Source organism: Scyliorhinus torazame, chromosome 8 (genome assembly GCF_047496885.1).
Source record: "Scyliorhinus torazame isolate Kashiwa2021f chromosome 8, sScyTor2.1, whole genome shotgun sequence".
NCBI lineage: Eukaryota > Metazoa > Chordata > Chondrichthyes > Carcharhiniformes > Scyliorhinidae > Scyliorhinus > Scyliorhinus torazame.
In genome coordinates this window covers 41590570-41608533 of record NC_092714.1, presented here as the reverse complement: position 1 = coordinate 41608533, position 17964 = coordinate 41590570, and positions in this window count along the sequence as shown.

Sequence of the window (17964 nt, the reverse complement as noted above, 5' to 3'; positions counted from 1 at the left end):
GAGTATTGTGTTCAGTTTTGGTCTCCTTACCTGAGAAAGGACATATTGGCACTGGAGGGAGTGCAGAGGAGATTCACTAGGTTGATCCCAGAGTTGAGGGGATTAGATTATGACGAGAGGTTGAGTAGACTGGGACTGTACTCATTGGAGCTTAGAAGGATGCGGGGGGGATCTTATTGAGTCATATAAAATTATGAAGGGAATAGATAGGATAGATGCGGGCAGGTTGTTTCCACTGGTCGGGGAAAGCAGAACTAGGAGGCATAGCCTCAAAATAAGGGGAAGTAGATTTAGGACCGAGTTTAGGAGGAACTTCTTCACCCAAAGGGTTGTGAATCTCTGGAATTCCTTGCCCAGTGAAGCAGTTGAGGCTCCTTCTTTAAACATTTTTAAGAAAAAGATAGATACCTTTCTAAATTATAAAGGGATTCGGGGATATGGTGTACGGGCTGGAAAGTGGAGCTGAGTCCACAAAGATCAGCCATGATCTCATTGAATGGCGGAGCAGGCTCGAGGGGCCAGATGGCCTACTCCTGTTCCTAGTTCTTATGTTCTTATGAGACACAATCAGACTCTCAAAACTAAATTGGCTAAATTAAGAGCAGACACGGGACTGACATGCCTTAAGTTGCTCCCCATTGCCCTCTTCCAGCTGCGGGTTACACCTGCGGGACTGGCCCGGCTCTCTCCTGCCGAGATCCTTTATGGCAGGTCCCTTAGCACTCGCTGGAACCTGCATGTTCCCAGACTGGTTCAGTTTCACCATATGACTGAAGAAATGACGACCTATGTTCTAGCCCTCACTATGGTCCTCAAGGAGCTCCATGGCCAGGTCCACGCAGCTCACCCGCCATCGTCCCCATTACCTAGCTCGCTTTCAGTGCAGCCTGGTAGTTATGTCATGGTCAAAAATTGGACTCGGAAAGGGTCGGAGCCACGATGGGAGGGGCCCTTCCAAGTTCTCCTTACCACCCCCACTGCAGTTAAAGTGGAGGGGCTGAGTGCTTGAGTCCACCTCCACCACTGTAAAAAGGTCGGTCACTAATCTGCCTCCCTTCCCCAGCGCTGTTTTACAGGTGTGGAGCATTATGGGATGGCTAAGCACGCCTGTGTAATCTTCGGCCTCGCCTTGCTTGGAGTGACATCGGCGACGGAAATGGAAAAGGGAAATATCATCTACATCTGTAACCCCAACCAAATTACAAGGACATTCCACTTATGCAGAGGTGACATTCTTCGCTGCCCCCATATACGAGGACATGGTATCGACTCATGGAAGGTCATCAGGTTAACGGACAATGCAGGACTCATGAAGCAATTGCACTGGTCCCGACGATAGGAAGGGAACATTACATGGACATTGCCTTGTTTTTGTAGTGCATGTATATTTGATTTTGGATGTGTTAAGATTGGTGCCATAAAGGTAAATTCAGACTGTGCGGAGAGGGTAGGAAGAGGTTGTGAGAGAGAGGGGGGACTAGAGAGAGGACGGGGCATGTGAGGAGGGGAGTACAACTAGAACGTAGGTTATCAGGAGATATACTGAATTCATTTAGGACCCAGAATGAGGGAAACCTGGGTAGTATTAATCTCTTCTATCAGATCTTCTACCAGATCTACCACCGCTTGTATGGCCAGGGACGGGTTATCTGCTACACAAACCCCGCAGCGGTGTCTCGGTTATTTTCTGTTTCACCACTTTGAGGCACTCCCCAAACGGTGGTTCATTGTCAGCGTTCCGAGCCACTCTTCCTTACGATCCGGGTTCAGCACCACCGGCTATTTGCCTTCCTCTTCCTCGGGATAATTCCCACTCACAGTATGATAGGCTGCAACGGTGGAGGGCGTACATACCTAGCCACTTCACTCCCAATAGAGACTCCCGGTCGTATGAGAATTGTATCAGCAGTGACGGGTACGGCTGTTTGCTGGCAGAGGTGGAAACGAATATAACATGTCTGTTCCCCACCTGTACGGACAGGAGGTGTCATATCACCCAGGCGTCTGACCAATGTGTCTGTTACAACACCACCTGCGGTGCATTGAATGTCGGCCTCCAGCTCCTTTGTGGCTGGGCGACTGTCTCTCACATCACTGTTGGGACTAGGGCTTTCCGCATTGCTGGGAGGCCCGAATGGGCGTTCCAAAGCTGGATAAACTGGGCTATTGGGGGATCCCTACGCAACCGATATACTGATTGTGATGCTAGCTTGTACACGGAGCAAGGATACTACTTTTTTAATGGCACAGCGACCAATGTTTTGTCACCCCCATTTCCCCGCCAAATTGCTATCGGGACTCTAGTCCCTACCACAGTCCCCTGCACAATCAGTTGGCACGCCAGGCAGTCTCAGCCAAATTCTGCGAGAACTGGAAAAAACCTTAGGTTCTCGCACCCAACCGGGGCCACTCAGCCGGATGGGGAATGCTGAGCGTCTTGACACTGGGAGGTGTGGGGGGTTACTTGGCGGTCAGTGATAGGAATTATTTTATTTGTGGCCTTACCATCCTGGAAAACAAAACCTTGGGAGCCCTCGGAGCAATAACCAAGGAATTGTCTCAGCTGCGGTTGTTTGCCATGCAGAACCGGTATGCTCTTGACTATCTTCTGGCCCGTAAAGGTGGGGTATGCACCATAGTGCAGGGCAAGTGTATCATGGGAGTTCAAGACCTAACCGCTAACATCACTACATTTATGGATCGCATACGGGATCACCTGGACGGTATGCAGGACCCTGGCTCTTGGGGTAGCTGGGGATTCGGAGGTTGGAAGGACTGGTTGATAAATATGGCCATGTATTTAGCAGTGGCACTCGGCTGCATCTTTGTGGGCCTGGCCATCCTTAAATGCGTGATGGGTAGAATGCTGGGTGCACTGGAACAGATAGACGCCCCTAGAATCTTGGCTGTTAGGATCCACGAAGGTGCAGCGGATGACGGGGGCTGCAACAGGAACTGGAAATGTAGCGACAAATCTTCTTAGATGAGGGGCCATAGGTTATCATGAAATGATAAATGGAGGGAATGACGAATGTGATATAAAATAATTAGTTCAAATATTAGTTACAGTAATGTAGATGTGGGCCAGTCTAATAGTAGTGAGTTCACAAAGCACAAAGGACAAAGGAATTCAGAAAGCATGGCAAGGAGGATGGGGAAAAGGATGCCGAGTAACAAGAGGCCCAGGGTTAAGGAATGCGAAGTGACTTGGCCGTGCATTCCAGGCCACCACCACCCTCTGTGTAAAAATCTTGCCTTGCACATCTCCACTGAATCTTTCCGCCCTCAACTTGAACTTGTGCCCCCTCGTAATTGTAATTTCCGCCTTGGGAAAAAGCCTCCAACTGTTCACCCTATCTATACGCCTCATAATTTTATAAACTTTTTAACAAGTCGCCCCTCAGCCTCCGTCTCTCTAGGGAGAACAATCCCAGTTTGTGAGAACAATCTCTTCTCATAACTAATACCCTCCATACCAGGCAACATCCTGGTAAACCTTTTCTGTACTCTCTCCAAAGTCTCCACGTCCTTCTGGTAATGTGGTGACCAGAATTGGGACACAGTATTCCAAATGTGCCCTCACCAATCTTGCAGCTTATCTATATCCTGCTGTATACTCTGACAATCTTCATCACTATCCGCAACTCCAGCAATCTTAGTATCATCCGTGCAATCTTAGTATCATCTTAGTAGCCTTCAACAGCACCTTCCAAATCATCACCTCTCTCACCCAGAAGGACAGGGGAACATAAACACCTGCAAGTTTCCCTCCCGAGTACAAATCATCCTGACATGAAAACATATTGCCGTTCCTTCACTATCGCTGGGACAGAAACCTGGAACTCCCTTCCTAACAAAATTGTGGGTGTACCTACATATTACAACCCTCACAGAGGTCACGGGGTATGGACGATCAGGTTCCCGTAACCTCAGCAGAGTATGAACTTCTCCACGACAGGGTCGGGGCTTTTCCTTAACAAGGGAAGCCTGTTGGGTATAAAAACCCCGGCCTAAATGTAGGTGGGAACGGTTATAACCTGCCTACTTACCATTGGCTGGGGACTAATGACAATCCCACAATCCTGTGGGAGTATGAGCTTCCCCAATGAGGGGGGCGGAGAAACCATTAGTAAACTCCTAGTATAAATAAAGTTGGCCAGTTTAGGAACCAGCAGGAAAGCGTGTGCAGCAAGGGAAGTTGCTGCTGCTGTTATATATATGTGTTATTGTAAATAAATGTTATTACTTTGTATCCTTAAAACTCGTGCTGGATTCTTCGTGGCCCTCACAAAACTGGCGACGAAGATGGGATGGTCAGGGCACGGCCTTGGGCACGCTTGCATGCAGATTTCGCAGGCCCTTTTCAAGGATCCATGTTCCTTCTATTAATTGACGCCCAGTCTAAATGGCTAGAGGTGCATAAGATGCAGGGGACAACGTCCTGCGCAACAATTGAAGAGATGCGTTTGTCGTTTAGTACGCATGGCCTCCCCGAGGTGCTGGTCACAGATAATGGCACTCCATTCACGAGTGAGGAGTTTGCGAGGTTCACGAAGATGAACGGCATACGCCATATCCGCACTGCCCCTTACCACCCGGCTTCAAATGGGTTGGCAGAGCGCGCAGTGCAGACATTCAAAAGAGGCTAAAGAAGCAGTTTTCCAGATCAATGGACACGAGACTGGCTCGCTTTTTTGTTTACGTATAGGACCACCCCCCATACGGTGACTGGGGTAGCTCCCGCAGAACTCCTAATGGGCCGGAGCCTTCGCTCCCGCCTTAGTATGGTTTCCCCAGGCATTGGCGCAAAAGTACGCCGCACACAAGAACGGCAGGGACAGGGATTTTCTTGGCATCGGCCGATTCGGCAGTTTGCGCCCGGTGACCCAGTGTTCGTTCGGAATTTTGCTGGTGGTGCCCAGTGGGTTCCTGGTGTAATCTTTCGCCAAACGGGCCCTATATCTTACCAGGTGCAAGCCCAGGGTCGTCTCCAGCGCAAACATGTAGACCACGTTCGGTCCAGAAGACTATCCCCTCAAAAGATTCCCCGCCCCTGGAGCTCATTTCTACAGCCGCAGAGACCAGAGACAAGGGAAGGTAGTCCTCACAATCTTCCACTGGTGCCTCACTCAAAGCCTGCGCAGGTCGTTACAGAACCGAGTGGAGATAAAGACGCTGACATGACGGAGGCAGCAGACTCTGACTCCGAGATGGAGACACAGGATGTATCAGAGGGGGAATCCTCGGGTCCACGGGCCGTGGATGTACAACCGTTGCGCTGTTCATCACGGAAGCGCCGTTCTCCGTCTCGTTACACGCCGCCTGATCCAGCGCCGCGTGCAAATGGTGTCCGGCCTGCGGCAAAACGAGCCCGACGCCCTCCTTCGCCAGGGTCTCCGGTGGATTCCTTGGACTTTGAGGGGGAGGGATGTTATAACCTGCCTACTTACCATTGGCTGAGGACTAATGACAATCCCACAATCCTGTGGGAGTATGAGCTTCCCCAATGAGGGGGGCGGAGAAACCATTAGTAAACACCTAGTATAAATAAAGCTGGCCAGTTTAGGAACCAGCAGGAAGGAGTGTGCAGCAAGAGAAGTTGCTGCTGCTGTTATTTCTATATGGTACTGTAAATAAATGTTATTACTTTGTATCCTTAAAACTCGTGCTGGATTCTTCGTGGCCCTCACAAAAGGAACATAAGAACATTAGAACTAGGAGCAGGAGTAGGCCATCTGGCCCCTTGAGCCTGCTCCACCATTCAATGAGATCATGGCTGATCTTTTGTGGACTCAGCTCTACTTTCAGGCCCGAATACCATAACCCTTAATCCCTTTATTCTTCAAAAAACTATCTATCTTTATCTTAAAAACATTTAATGAAGGAGCCTCAACTGCTCACTGGGCAAGGAATTCCATAGATTCACAACCCTTTGGGTGAAGAAGTTCCTCCTAAGCTCAGTCCTAAATCTACTTCCCCTTATTTTGAGGCTATGCCCCCTAGTTCTACTTTCTCCGACCAGTGGAAACAACCTGCCCGCATCTATCCTATCTATTCCCTTCATAATTTTATATGTTTCTATAAGATCCCCCCTCATCCTTCTAAATTCCAACGAGTACAGTCCCAGTCTACTCAACCTCTCCTCGTAATCCAACCCCTTCAGCTCTGGGATTAACCTAGTGAATCTCCTCTGCGCACCCTCCAGCCCCAGTACGTCCTTTCTCAGGTAAGGAGACCAAACCTGAACACAATACTCCAGGTGTGGCCTCACTAACACCTTATACAATTGCAGCATAACCTCCCTAGTCTTAAACTCCATCCCTCTAGCAATGAAGGACAAAACTCCATTTGCCTTCTGAAAACTCCATTTGCCTTCTTAGAGAGTGGGAGAAGAGTAGTTGCGTATTGCATTCAACCTTGTTTTGCCTTCAAACGTTCGTTTCCTTGTGGTCACTCTGCTCGGATCCAACACATTGTCTGCAGCGGTTCAAGAAGTCGACTCACCACCACCTTCTCAAGGGCAATAAGGGGTGGGCAGTGACCTCCACTTCCCATGAACAAATTTCAAAAACTACTGCATTCCATTTACTAACAACCTCGTCAAACTAATGTCCAGCGCAGCTTGCACCAGATCCATGCACGCCTATGTTGGGCACCTTCTTGATGAGAAGACAGGGCCCAAAGCATTGAAAATGCATGCTAAGGAAACAAGTTCTGTGGCGTGCTGATCTCAGTAAGGATTTCTCAATCAGGTGAAGGAGGGGTAACATTGCTTGCTCAATTCACACAGGTCTAAGAACCCTCGTAGGGGGCATTGACCTGGAATGTATTTCCAATCACAGGTTATAATGCAAAAGCCCGTAAACAGGCTATAGGGAAGGGTCAGTGTGATGAACATCTACCACCATTCATTCGCCAAATCCCCATTTTCAGTTTAACGTTTATTCGAATATCAAGCTGTGTTAAACATTGTACCGTTTCCAAATTAGACGAAGATGGAAAGAACATTTTACAGAGCCACCTAGTGGTCAGTAGACATGGGGAGAACGGCATTGTGGACTTAACTAAACATTCAAATTGGAAAATGTTGTAAGTAAAGCTTCTGACATGTTGCAGGTAGTCTCATGAGAGCTGTTGCTCAAATAGGTTTACAGCCTATGTACATGTGTTTCTGAGTGTTTGCATATTGGAAGATCTTCACAGCATTTACACAGACTTTCAATTTGGAAATCAATGTGAGTTTTATTTCAATATTTTACATAGTACCTTTACATAACCAGAGAGTAATTGTTAGCATTCTCAACAGACCATAAAATGAGATCTGGCAACGCTCAAATTAAATAGAGTAAATGGAGTATCAAGTGGGAAAATGTGAACTTGTCCACGTTGGCAGGAAGAATAGAAAAGCAGCAACTGATTTAAATGTTGAGAGATTACAGAACTCTGTGGTACAGAGGATCTAGGTATTGAGAGGCCGATACCTAATTCATGTGTTCGAACTGTCGGTAATTTGAAAATCACTAGTTTTAGTGTGACTATCATTTTGTAGTTTGAATTAATATGTTCTCAGCTGAAACTGATGGAAACCTTTTTAATTGGATCACTAAATGTTAGCATACAGGTTACAGCAAGTGTTTAGGAAGGCAAATGGAATGTTGTTTTTTATTGAAAGTATATAAAAGTAAGACGTTTTGCTACAATTGTAGAGAGTATCGGTGAAACCATACCTAGAGTATTATGTCAGTTTGGTCTCCTTATTTAAGAAAAGACATAACTGCATTATAAGCAGTTCAGAAAAGGATCTCTCGACTGGTTCCTGGGGGTTATCTTATAATGAAATGTTGGAGAGGTTGAGCTTCTATCCTTTGGTGCTTAGAAGAATAAGAGGTTATATTACTGAAACATATAAGATCCTGAAGGCATTTGACAGAGTGGATGCTGAGAGGATGTTTCCGTTTGTGGCAGAGACCAGAACTAGGGTACAAAGTTCAAAAATAAGGGGTCTCCCATTAAAAATGAAAATTTGATTTTTTTTTCTCTCAGAGGGTTGCAAGTCTGTGGTGTTCTCTTCCCCAGTGAGTGGGAGAGGCAAAATAATTGGGTATTTTTAAGACAGAGGTAGATAGATTGTTGACTAACAAGGGAGTCAAATGATCTAGGGAGCTGGCAGGAAAGTGGAGTTGAGGCCAAAATCAGATGATCTTATTGAATGGCAGAGCAGGCTCTGTTATTTACCATTGGTAATATGTTGTGTTCTTTGTCTTTTCTTCCGGAATGATCCGATGTGTTGTTGACAAAGAATCCGCCAATCAAAAGATTGAAACAAAACTAATTTATTATAATACTATTAATTAAATGAAGTTCGCACACTCTATTGAGCTACAAATAATAATTAAATAATATTGAATTTAGCAGTACTCAATAATCTAAATAGTCACTGACTACACTATGATCTAACCTTGTGTTGACACTGTCTAATCTAATCTTCTTCCAATGCTATCACCATTCGCTCTCCTTATGCTACTCCCAGAATTCCCTCAGGGTCTGACTTAAATACAGAGAAGTGGTAGCACCCTCTAGTGTTTGATTTACACAGAGATGTATTAATTAACCCTTCACTAACCTGACTATGTACATATCATTACAGGCTCGAGAGGCCGAGTGCCTACCTCTGCTCCTAATTCATGTGTTCGTACTGTTGGTAGTTTGAAAATCACTAGTTTTAGTGTGACTATCATTTTGTAGTTTGAATTAATATGTTCTTAGCTGAAATCGATGGAAGCCATTTTAGTAAAAACTAAACTGCAGCCAGAATAGAAACAAAGAAAATAGGAGCAGGAGGAGGCCATTCGGCCCTTCGAGCCTTCTCCGCCATTCATGATGATCATGTTTGATCATCCAACTCAATAACCTAATCCTGCTTTCCCGCTATACGTTTTGATCCCTTTTTCCCCAAGTGCTATATCTAACTGCTTCTTGAAAACATGAAATGTCTTGGCCTCAACTACTTCCTGTGATAACGAAACTCCACAGGCTAACCACTCTCTGGGTGAAGAAATTTCTCCTCATCTCTGTATATTTAAGTAGACAGCCTTAATTGTCAGACAATTAAAGAATAAATAATCGATTAATAGTCATGTTAGAAAGGCTGGAAATGTAATTTGGAATGAAAATATTTTCGGCTTTTGTATTTATTTATTATTATTATTTATTTATTTTTAAATTTACCCCTCTTCCCCCCCCCCCCCCCCCCGGACCCACAGACTGACCCCTCTCTCCCCCCCCCCCGGACCCACAGACTGAACCCTCTTCCCCCCCCCCCGGACCCACAGACTGACCCCTCTCTCCCCCCCCCCGGACCCACAGACTGAACCCTCTTCCCCCCCCCCCGGACCCACAGACTGACCCCTCTTCCCCCCCCCCGGAACCACAGACTGACCCCTCTTCCCCCCCCCGGATCCACAGACTGACCCCTCCCCCCCCCCCCCGGACCCACAGACTGACCCCCCCCGGACCCACAGACTGACCCCCCTTCCCCCCCCCGGATCCACAGACTGACCCCTCCCCCCCCCCCGGACCCACAGACTGACCCCCCCCGGACCCACAGACTGACCCCTCTTCCCCCCCCCCCGGACCCACAGGCTGGCCCCTCTCCCCCCCCCGCCCCCCGGACCCACAGACTGACCCCTCTTCCCCCCCCTGGACCCACAGACTGACCCCTCTTCCCCCCTCCCCCAGACCCACAGACTGACCCCTCTCCCCCCCTCCGTACCCAAAGACTGACTCCTCTTCCCCACCCCGCCCCAGTCCCACAGACTGACCCCTCTTCCCCCCCCTCCCCCGGACCCACAGACCACAGACTGACCCCTCTTCCCCCCCCCCCCAGACCCACAGACTGACCCCCACCCCCGGACCCACAGACTGACCACTCTCCACCCCCCGGACCCACAGACTGACCCCTGTTCCCCCCTCCCCCGGACCCACAGACTGACCCCTCTTCCCCTCCTCCCCCGGACCCACAGACTGACCCCTCTTCCCCCCTCCCCCGGACCCACAGACTGACCCCTCTTCCCCCCTCCCCCGGACGACAGACTGACCCCTCTTCCTCCCCCCCCTCCCCGCTTTTGTATTTATAACCATAATATTAAAATTGATTATTAATATAAACTTTTAAAGTGCTGTGAGAGAAAGAATTAGTGCATGTTTCTAGAGACAGAATAAAGAGATAACATGGTTAGGAGGACTGACAATGCCCTTGTTTAAGGGACCGCAACTCCAGACGAAGACAGCTACGTTGACCAATTATCAGCCGAGACGCAGGTCTGCCTCAAAATAAGAGTTATAGGGGGCGATTCAGCAGCATCGTCGTGCCCGGCTTGGTGTCCAGACAAGGCCGTTGCATCTCACGAGAGGTCTCTCATGAGATTTCCGACACTCAAAACATCTCGCGAGATTCTTGGCCTCACTGCACGAGATGCAGATGGGCATATTTAAATAAGCCTTTGGGCTCATTTAACTATGAGTTCGCCGGATTCACCCAGTACCCGGGATTCACTGGCCATGTCTGGGAGGCCTCACCAGGGCACCGATCAGTATTCTTCCACACAAACGTAGGTCAGACATTATGATGTGGAGATGCCGGCGTTGGACTGGGGTGAGCACAGTACGAAGTCTTACAACACCAGGTTAAAGTCCAACAGGTTTGTTTCGATGTCACTAGCTTTCGGAGCGCTGCTCCTTCCTCAGGTGATTTCAGGCCATTCACCTGAGGAAGGAGCAGCGCTCCGAAAGCTAGTGACATCGAAACAAACCTGTTGGACTTTAACCTGGTGTTGTAAGACATTATGGCACCTGGGGGGGGGTCTCCCAGGTCATTGGAGATGCCCATATGGTTGGGGACAGGACAGGATAGCGCTCTGTCTGCAACCCGGGCACCTTGGCACTGCCAGCCTGGCAACCTGGAAGTGCCACTGCCAGGGTGTCTAGGTGCTAGGCTGGCACTGCCAGGGGTCGGGCCCGGGGAGGGGGCGCTTGCCAAGTAGTGAGGGGGTGAGTTGAATTCTTGGGGTTCCCCCCAGGGTTGGGAAATGAAGGTGTCATGAAAATGGAGGGGGGCCTGAAAGTGGGGGGGGGTTAAAAATTAGGGCAGCCAGTCAAAAAGGCGTCCCAATATGACAGGAACCTTTCCTATCCCTCTAAGTGCGGCCCCGGCGGAGAGCATCTCCCCAAGGTCAAAAAAATGGCGAAGTGCCATTGAATAGCGGGAACACCGAGAAACATCACGCTAAACATGCCATTCAGCGGACTTCAACTCAAGTCCACTGAATTGAGCCCATAATTTGAGAAGGATTAAACTAAGGCAATATGTGTAATTAGCATATGGGCTATTTCTTATTTTATTATTGACAAGTTATAGACCAATTGGCTAATTTTCCAACAGTTCTCTCAGATGAGCTTGCAATATTTGAAAGAATAAAAAAGGTTCCTGAGGAGCCATTTTGTGGAGACGGATAGGCAGAGGCAGAGAGAAGAAGACAGTGATGTTTATGGAGAAGTGCTGAGAGCTGTCTTCAATGTTTTAAGAGTTGTTACTTTATGAGTTGAACAGAGTTGTTCCTTTATAGGGAAGGTGGTGGTGTTGTCACTTGACTAGTAAACCAGAGACCCAGAGTAATGCTCTGGGGACCCAGATTCAAATCCCACCACTGCAGATGGTGAAATTTGAATTCCATAAAAATCTGGAATTAAATATAATGATAACCATGAAGCAGTTGTCGATTGGGGCAAAAACCCATCTGGTTCGCTAATGTCCTTTAGGGAAGGAAATCTGCCGCCCTTACCTGGTCTGGCCTACATGTGACTCCAGACCCACATTAATGTGGTTGACTCTTAACTGCCCCCTCAAAGGCAATTAGGGATGGGCAATAAATACGGGAACAACCGGCAATGCCCACATCCCATGAACAAATTTTTTAAAACACTTTGTCTGAGAAAGGCCCACGATGGCCCGAAGTCACGCTGCTGCATGCCAGTCCCGCCGGCGTGAATCAAACCACCTACCTTACCGGCGGGACTGGCGGCGCGGGCGGGCTCCAGGGTCCTTGGGGGCGCGCGGGGCGATCTGGCCCCGGGGGGTGCCCCCACGGTGGCCTGGCCCGCGATCGGGACCCACCGATCCACAGGCGGGCCTGTGCCATGGGAGCACTCTTTTCCTTCCGCCTCGGCCATAGCCTCCGCGATGGCCGGTGCGGAAGTGACCCCCCCCCCGTGCATGCGCGGGGATGACGTCAGCAGCCGCTGATGCTCCCGCGCATGCGCGGACTTCCGCCAACCGGCGGAGTCCCTACGGCCCCAGCTGGCGTGGCGCCAAAGGCCTTTCCCGCCGGCCGGCGGCGCCACAACCACTCCGGCGTGGGCCTAGCCCCGCAAGGTGAGGGCTTGGCCCCTAAAGGTGCGGAGAAATTCGCACCTTTGGGGCGGCCCGATGCCAGAGTGATTCACGCCACTCCACCCCGCCGGGACCCCCCGCCCCGCCAGGTAGGGGAGAATCCCGGCCAATTATTGCTAATTGCTGTTTGTTGATATTTTGCTCTTGCCCTGACTTGTTACCATTTTAATGGTTAATAACTTTTCTGAATTCATTATTTAAAGTGCTCTCACATGCCATATGGTTATGTTACAAGAACGTGACGTGATTTCTAATAGGCGGTGTTATTGTAATCTTAGTTTGTTTGTTTTTCTCCTCCTTTTTCACATTTTCTCCCACATTTACACCCATCAACAATAAACAATAATCAGCAAGATATGTCAATCCCCATAAGAACAATAATCCCATCCGCCTACCAACCCCCAAGCCTCAACCCGTATGTTTACATAAACAAATGACAAAAAGGAATTAGGGATTACCCATAGTCACCCTTAATCTACACAGCCCCCCCCCCCCAACTAATGTTCGATGTTATCCAGTTCTTGAAAGTGCATAATAAATAGTGCCCATGACTTGTAGAACCCCTCCGAGCTTCCCCTCAGTTCGAACTTAACCTTCTCAAGGGTCAAGTATTCCAACAGGTCCCCCCGCCATGCCAGGGCACTGGGTGGAGAGGCTGCTCTCCATCCCAGCAGGATCCACCTTCGGGCGATCAACGAGGCGAAGGCTATGATATCTGCCTCCGCTCCCGTTTCCAACCCTGGCTGGTCCGACACCCCGAATATGGCCTCCTGGGGACCCGGGTCCAGTTTCACACGCACCACCTTGGAAATTACCCGAAACACCTCCTTCCAGTACTCCCCTAGCTTTGGACAGGACCAAAAACATATGAACGTGATTCGCGAGCCCCCCCCCCCGCCCCCGCAACGCTCACACACATCCTCTACTCCTTCAAAAAATCGGCTCATCCTCGCCATCGTGAGGTGCGCTCTATATACCACCTTCAAATGTATCAGCCCCAACCTCGCACATGAGGTGGAGGCATTCACTCTCCGGAGCACCTCACACCAGACCTCCTACTCTATAACCTCTCCCAGCTCTTCCTCCCACTTTGCTTTGATCCCTTCCAGTGGTGCCCTATCCTCTTCCAGAATAGCTCCGTACACCGCTGACACTGCCCCCTTCTCCAGTCCTCTTGTCGTCAACACCTCCTCCAGCAATGTGGAGGCCGGTTCCTCTGGGAAGCTCTGTATCTCCTTCCTGGCAAAATCCCGAACCTGCATGTACCTAAACCCTTCTCCCTGCTCCAGCCCATACTTCGCTTCCAGCTCCCTCAATCCTGCAAACAGACCCCGAAGCAACAAATCTTTTAGCGTCTTAATCCCCCTCTCTTCCCATTTCCGAAAACGTCCATCCCACCTCCCTGGCTCAAATCTGTGGTTCCCCCGAATCGGCATTTCCCTTGACCCTAAACCCAACCCAAAGTGTTGGCGAAACTGCCTCCAGATTTTCAATGAAGCTATTATTACCGGACTCCCTGAATATTTCCCCGGAGCTATCGGCAGCGGCGCTGTTGCAAGTGCCTTCAGCCCCGACCCCCTGCACAAACTCTCCTCCATTCTGACCCACTGAGAATCCACCCCTCTGACCCAGCTCCGCACTTTCTCCACATTCGCCGCCCAGTAGTAGTACAACAGGTTCGGGAGACCCAAACCCCCTGCCTGCCTTCCCCTCTGTAGCAGCACCTTTCTCATCTGGCCACCTTCCCTCCCCATATGAATATCAATCTCCCTGAAAAAAGTATTTGGCAGGAAAATCGGTAGGCATTGAAAAATAAACAGGAATCGCGGCAACACATTCATTTTAACCGCCTGTACCCGACCTGCCAGTGACAGAGGAAGGCCATCCCACATTGCCAGATCGGCTTTCACTCTCCCCACCAAACTAGTGATGTTGTACCTGCGAAGCCTCCCCCACTCCCGGGCAACCTGCACCCCCAGATACCTAAAATGAGTCCCTGCTCTACGGAATGGCAGCCCCCCCACCCCCGGCCGAGACACCACAAAGTACTCACTCTTGTCCAGGTTCAACTTGTACCCCGAGAAAGACCCAAATACCCGCAGTAGCTCCAATATTCTTCCTATCGACGCACTCGGCTCCGACACATACAGCAGCAAGCCGTCGGCATATAAGGACACCCTATGCTCTCTCCTCCCCCCCCCCCCCCACCCCGCACTATTCCTTTCCATGCTCCCGAACTTCTCAATGCGATGGCCAACGGCTCAATCGCGAGTGCAAACAGCAGGGGGGGGGGACATAGGACATCCCTGTCTCGTTCCACGGTGGAGAGAGAAATATCTCGAACTGATATTATTTGTGCGGACACTCGCCTTCGGCTCCTTATATAATAGCTTTACCCAGTTCACAAACCTTGGTCCAATCCCAAACCGCTCCAGCACTGCCATCAGGTACCCCCATTCTACCCGGTCAAACGCCTTCTCGGCGTCCAATGCCACAACTACCTCTGTTTCCTTTCTTTCCGCCGGTGCCATAACAACGTTCAAAACCCTCCTAATGTTCGAAAACAGCTGCCTCCCTCTCCCGAACCCCGTCTGATCCTCCCCTATCACCTTCGGGAGGCACTCCTCCAGCCTACTCGCCAGTACCTTCGCCAACACTTTTACGTCCACATTCAGAAGTGATATGGGCCGATACGACCCACACTCCGTCGGATCCTTATCTTTTTTTAGTAACAGGGAAATCGATGCCTGCCCCAAGGTTTGCGGCAACACCCCCTTCCCTATCGCCTCCTCCAACATCCCCACCATCAGGGGTGCCAACCTATCCTTAAATTTTTTATAATATTCCACCGGAAACCCATCCGGCCCTGCCACCTTCCCCGACTGCATCCTCCCAATCGCATCCTTTATCTCCTGCGCCACTATTGCTCTTTCTAATGTAGCCCTGTCCCCCTCCCCTAGCCTCGGGTACTCCAACCTATCTAGAAATTCCTACATCTCACGGTCTCCCCCGAGTGGCTCTGACTTGTACAACCTCTCATAAAACTCCTCAAAAACCTTGTTAATCAGCACTGGGGCCACCACCAACTTCCCTGCCCTATCCTTCACCTGAAGAATTTCCCTTGCCGCTGCCTCCCTCCGGAGCTGACCTGCTAACATACTTATAAGAGCCTTATCTCCATGTTCATAAACTGCACCCCTTGCTCGTCTCAGTTGGTGCACCGCCTTCCTGGTGGACAGTCGGTCGAAGCTCGCCTGTAGTTCGTTCCTCTTTTCCAGCTTCGCCGGGTCCCCATCCTCTGCTACCTCCTGTCTACCTCCAACATCTCATCTATTAGCCTCTGCCGCTCCAACCTCTCCTCCTTATCCACCCTAGCCTTAAACAAAATTACCTCACCTCTCACCATCGCCTTTAGAGCCTCCCAGACGACTGCCTTCGACACCTCACCCGTACAATTGAAACCTACATATTCCTTAATTACCTTTTCAATTTTCTCACAGAATGCTTGGTTCCCCAAAAGCCCCACATCCAGTTTCCACCCTGGTCTCTGCGCTGCCCCCTTCTCTAGCACCATATCCACCCAATGTGGAGCGTGATCTGACACTGCAATTGCAGAGTATTCCGACCCCTTGACTCCAGCCAGCAAAGCCTTCCCCACCACAAAAAAGTCAATCTGTGAGTATACCTTATGGACCGCTGAGAAAAACGAATAGTCCCGTCCCCTTGGGTGCAGGAACCTCCAAGGGTCCACCCCTCCCATTTCCACCATTAGCCCAGCCAGCGCCTTCGCCCCCCCTGATGGGACCAGCGAGCGCGGCCGTGATCTGTCCAACCTTGGCTCCTGCACCAGGTTCCAGTCCCCCCCCACAATCAGCTCATGCGTGTCTAAGTCGGGAATAGCCCCAACCACCTTCCTCGCGAATCCCACATCGTCCCAATTGGGACCGTATACACTTAACAGCGCCACTAATCTCCCCTCCAATGCCCCTGTCACAATCACATATCTACCCCCCAGATCTTCCACCACCTTCTCCATCTGGAAGCGTACCCTTTTGCTGACCAGCACCGCTACCCCTCGAGCCCTTCCATCAAATCCAGAGTGAAACACTTGGCTAACCCAGCCCTTTTTAAGTCTCACCTGGTCCTTCACCCTCAAGTGAGTCTCCTGCAGCATTGCTACATCGGCTTTCAAACTTTTAAGATGTGCAAGCACCCTTGACCTCTTGACCGGACATCCTAGCCCTCTCACGTTCCACGTGACTATCCTAACTGGGAGTCTCTCACCCCCCCCACCTTTCTTATCCACCATCACCATACCACCGGGCCCTGCCCCATAAGCCTGACCCGCCCCTGTCCATTGTTAACATCAAACCCCTTCCCCCCCTCCCAAGAACCCCCCCTACAAAAACATCCCCCAACATCCCTCCCTCCACCCCCTCTTGCTCGCCTCGTAGGCCCATTGAAGCCTGCTATCCAGGCTCCAACGTCCGCAGTCCTCCTCTCACCTCACCCCCGTTCACTAACTGACTCTAGTTAGCTAGCGCGGGTGGCTCCCCCCCGCCAATACCTCTCGCCCCCTTCCACCCAGTCCCAGAGAAAGAAACACCAAAACAAACCCAACAATCCAACCCCTACAATTCACTAACACAACATTTAACCGTCGCAACACAGAACGCCATAAACTTGAACTCTGTAACAATGCAAAGAGAAGTAAATTTCAAATTTCAATACAAATCAGTAAAAAGAAAGTTGTAACATTTGTACATTTGTACATTTTCCAGCCGCTCAAACACAGCCCACAGTCTTTCTTCCAGTTCCGCTCTTCACGTCTGTCCCAAGCCTTCTGCCCTCACGAACGCCTCAGCCGCCTCCGCTGTCTCAAAATAAAAGTCTTTGGCTTTATATGTTACTCTCAACTTCGCCGGGTACACCACACCAAATCGCACCCCCTTCTTGTACAAAGCCACCTTCACTCGCCCAAACGCCGCTCGTCTTTTTGCCAACTCCACCGTCCAGTCCTGGTTGATCCGAACCGCAGTACCATCCCACAGCACCTCACGCTTCTGCTTCGCCCAGCTTAATACTTTCTCCTTCATGCAAAACTTATGGAAGCAGATAATTACTGCCCTTGGCGGCTCGTTCACTTTGGGCTTCGGCCTTAATGACCGATGAGCTCGGTCTAGCTCGTACAGGGTGGGGTTCTCACCCTCCCCCATCAGCTCTACCAACTTCTTAGCGGAGTATTGCGTTGGCCTTGGGCCCTCTGTCCCTTCGGGCAAGCCCACAATTCTCAAATTGTGCCGCCTTGAGCGGTTTCCCAAGTCTTCCAGCTTTGCTCGGAGCCCTCTGTTAACCTCCACCACCCGCCGCAGCTCGTCCCCCATCGAGGTGACCTGGTCGCTGTGTCGTGTCACGGCCTCCTCCACCTCCTTCATCTTCTCGCCCTGCTCTCTCACCTCGGCCGATGCCTTTGCCACCTCCACCCTGATCGGGCTGATTGCCTCCTCCAACAATGA